This window comes from Bos taurus, chromosome 1 (assembly GCF_002263795.3).
Source record: "Bos taurus isolate L1 Dominette 01449 registration number 42190680 breed Hereford chromosome 1, ARS-UCD2.0, whole genome shotgun sequence".
NCBI lineage: Eukaryota > Metazoa > Chordata > Mammalia > Artiodactyla > Bovidae > Bos > Bos taurus.
In genome coordinates this window covers 116501324-116505866 of record NC_037328.1, presented here as the reverse complement: position 1 = coordinate 116505866, position 4543 = coordinate 116501324, and the positions used below count along the sequence as shown (strand labels likewise).

At 37.7% G+C, this 4543-nt stretch overlaps 1 pseudogene; it reads left to right on the top strand.

Annotated features, from left to right (window-relative positions):
• Window positions 1-3624: 3624 nt before the first annotated feature.
• Window positions 3625-4216, top strand: LOC112448263 (ferritin light chain-like; annotated as a pseudogene).
• The last annotated feature ends 327 nt before the right edge of the window (window positions 4217-4543 follow it).

The following is a 4543-nucleotide window of genomic DNA, read 5'->3' as shown; positions in this document are numbered from 1 at the left end:
TGATGCTGGGAAAGATTGAAGGCAGGAGGAGGAAGGGATGACAGAGGATGAGATGGTTGGATATCATCACTGACTTGATAGACATGAGTTTGGAAAACTTCAGGAGTTGGTGATGGACAGGGGGGCCTGGTGTGCTGCAGTCCATGGGGTCACAAAGAGTTGGACACGACTGAATTAGTGAATTGAACTGAAACGTGCTCAGCAAAATATTAGCAGACCAAATTCTAAAAAACATTAAAAGGACCATACCCCACGGTCAACTGAGATTTATTCTAGGGATGCAGTAATGGCTCAATACCCACAAAAATCAATGTGATATACCACATTAACAAAATGTAAGATAAAAATCACATAGTCATCTTAACATGCAGAAAAATGTTTTTACAAAATTTGCATCCATTTATAATAAAAACTTTGACACACTGGGTAAAGAGGGGATGTACCTCAATAGAATAAAGGCCATATATGACAGACTCACAGCTAATAATATACTCGACAGTGATAAGCTGAAATCTTTTCCTCTAAGATCAGTAACAAGACAAGGATGCTGCCTCTTATCAGTCTTTTTCAACATAGTATTGGAAATCCTAGCCACATAAATCAGACAAGAAAAAGAAAAGTCACTCAAATTGGAAAGTAAAAAGTAAAACTGTCACTATTTTTGGATGACAAATTATAGAAAACCCTAAAAACCCCACCAAAAAACTATTAGAATAGTGAACTCAGTAACACTGCAGAATACAAAAAGCAGTTGAATACATTAAAAATGAACTATTAAAAAGAGAAATTAAGAAATTAATCTCATTTACATTGCCTTAAAAAGGATAAAATACCTAGGCATGAAATTAACCAAAAAGTTGAAAGACCTATATACTGAAAACTACAAAATATTAATGAAGAAATTAGGGAGGACACAAATAAGTGAAAAGATTCCATGATCATTGATTGGAAGAATACTGTTCAAATGTCCATACTGACCAAAGTAACCTACAGGTTTTAACACAATCCTTATCAAAATTTCAATGGCATTGTTCACAGGAATAGAACAAACAATTCTAAAATTTGCTTTGAACCACAGAAGATCCCCCAATAACCAAAGAAGTCTTGAGAAAAAACAAAACTGGAGGTATCATGCTCCCTGATTTCTAATACTGTTGCAGACTATAGTAATCAAAACAGAGTGATATTGGCATAAAAACAGACACACAGATCAATGAAAGAAAATAACCCCAAAATAAACCCACATATTTATGAACAATTTATGTATGACAAAGGAGGCAAGGATATAAAATGGGCAGAAAGCCTCTTCAATAAATACTGCTGGGAAAACCAGACAGCTATCTGTCAAAGAATGAAACTAGACAATATTTTCCACCATACACAAAAATTAACTCAAGTGATTAGAGACTTAAATGTAAACCATGGAATCATAAAACTTCCAGGAGAAAACAAAGCAGTGAGCCACTTGACACTGGTCTTGATGATGATTTTTTTGGATTTGACACCAAAAACAAAGACAGAAAAAATAAAAACAAGCAAGTGCAGCTGCAAGAAACTAAGATGCCCCTGCACAGCAAAGGAAACTATCAACAAAACTAAAAGGCAAACGATAAATGGGAGATAATATTTGCAAATCATGTATCAGATAAGGGCTTCTTATGTCAAATATTTACTATATAAAGAACTCACATAACTCATTGGCAAACAATCTGATTGAGAAGCTGGAAGAGGATCTGAATAGACATTTTTTCCAAAGAGGACATACAGATGGCCAACAGGTACATAAAAAGATGATCAACATCACTAATCATTAGAGAAATGCAAATCAAAACCACAATGAGATATCACCTCATACATTAGAAAGGCTATTATCAGAAGGGTAAGAAATGTTAAGCATTGGTAAGGATGTGGAGAAAAGGCAACTCTCGTGCAGTGTTGGTGGGAATACAAACTGGTGTAGCTGCTGTGGAGAACAGTATTGAGGTTCCTCAAAAAATTAAAATTTGAACTACCATACAATCCTGTAATTCCACGTTGGGGTATTTATCCAAAGAAAATAAAAACATTAGCTGGAAAACTTATCTACACTTTCATGTTCATTGCAGCAGAGCCAAGATACAGAAAAATTTAAGTGCCCACTGATGGATAAAGCAGATGTGGTGTGTGCGTGCGTGCGTGTGTGTGTGTGTGTGTGTGTGTGTGTGTGTGTGTATAGTTGTTCAGTCACTAAATCATGTCCAGTTCTTTTTCAACCCCATGTACTATAGCCCACCAGGCTCCTCTGTCCCTGGGATTTCCCAGACAGGAATACTGGAGTGGGTTGCCATTTCCTTCTCCAGGGGATCTTCCTGATCCAGAGATCAAACTTGTGTCTCCTATTTAGCAAGTGGATTCCTTACCACTGAGCCACCTGGGCAGGCCATACCACCTGGGCAGGCCACATATGTACAGTGTGAGTGTGTTTTTGGAATGAGAAATCAAATATTTATATATATGTATACACACACATAAATGGATAAAGATGTGGTATATGTATACACACAATGGAATATTATACAGCCATAAATAGAATGAAATCTTGCCATTTGCAATAACATCAATGGAAATTAAGGGCCTTATGATAAGTGAAATAAGTCAGAGAAAGATGAATACTGTATGTTCTCATGTGTGAAATCTTAAAAACAAACAATAATGAAAAAGTTTATAGATTCAAAGAAGGGACTGGTGGTTGCCATTAAGTGGTGGGTGAAGGGTGGGTAGAATGGGTGAAGGGAGTCAAAAGGTACACACTTCCAGTTATAAAATATTCTGGAGATGTAATTTATAGCATGATTACTATAGTTAATGATACTGTATTGCACATTTGAAAATTGGTATGCTAAGAATAAATTTTTAAAATTCTCATCACAAAGAAGAAAGAAATATGTAACTATATGTAGTGATGGAATACATTAACTAGACTTATTGCAGTGGTCATTTCACAATATTACACAAATACTGAATGTTGTACAGTTGAGCCTAATATAATGATACATGTCAATTATATCTATCATTAAAAAAAGAAAGAAGCCTTGGTGGTCCAGTGGTTAAGACTCCATGCTTCCAAGAAGGGAGTGTGGATTCATCCCTGATTGGGGAACTAAGATCCCACACGACATGTAGTGCTGCCAAAATAAAAAGACCACCTGATGCCATTTTCTTAATGAAAAGAACCTGAACTGTTTTTGTTTGCTTGTTTATTTCATTTTGCTTTTATTCTCTCACTTAAATATTGATGTTATAATGATTACTAATGATTAGATATCTCATTTCACAAGCAAGTAATAGTAAAATAAACTTTAAGATTACAGCCTAATTGGAATGAGAAATCTAAATCTTTGGGTTATACACTGGAATATAAAGGTGAAAAAAGAGACATTGCATTCACAGATCCTGTGGATCTGTCTCTTGCTTCAACAGTGCTTGGATAGAACATACCCAGGGACACCCCTTACTCCAGCCTCCGATTATCCTCCAACTATATTCTTCTAGTCGCAACTTTCAGAATCAGCCACTCAGCTGTCCTCAATCACTGGGCCAAGTCAACACCATTTTTTGAGCTTAAATTCTTATTACTGATCAACCATGAGCTCCCACATTCATAGGAATTATTACACCAAGGTAGAGGCCACTGTCATAGCCGCCTGATCAACATGCATCTGCAGGCCTCCTACACCTCCCTCTCTTTGGGCTTCTATTTCAACCTTGACAATGTGGCTGTGTAGGGTGTGGGCCACTTTTTCCATGAATTGGACGAGGAGGAGCATGAAGGCACCCAGCGTCTCTTGAAAATCCAAAACCAGTACAGCGGCTGCACCCTGTCCCATGACACACAGAAGCCATCTCAAGATGAGTGGGGTAAAACACAGGATACTATGGAAACCTCTCTTCTTTTGGAGAGGAACCTGAAGTAGGCCCTTTGGGATCTGCATGGCCTGAGTTCTGCCCGTACAGACTCCCTACCTCTGTGACTTCCTGGAGAGCCACTTCCTAGGTGAGGAGATGAAACTCATCCAGAAGATGGGTGACCAACTGACCAACCTCCGCAGGCTGGGCAAGAATCTCTTCTAAAGCCTCACCCACAACCACAACTAAGAGGCTTGGAGCCCAGGGGCCTTTGAAGAGTCTCTCTGGTATAAGGACTTCTGCCTGAAGCCTCCTCTCTGCAGCCACTTGGCAGCTTTTTAACCACCTTGGAGCATTCTCCCGAGGCTTAGACCAAATAGAAACCATAAAGATTTTTGCAGCAAGAAAAGAATATCTGTCTTATATTAAACAAACACAATCATCAGGCCTTTGATGCTGTTTTTCCCCATTAACATTTCTAACATCAGAACATAAAACGAGTTCCCACAAAGAAAATTTGATAAAAAACAACCAGGATACAAGCATTGTTTTAAGAACACTATTCTTTTGATCCCCCAAGTCTAATGCTTGTCAGACACTTAGTAGCCACATAAAAATGTTTGCTTAATTGAGTTTACATGCCACATGATAAAAAAAA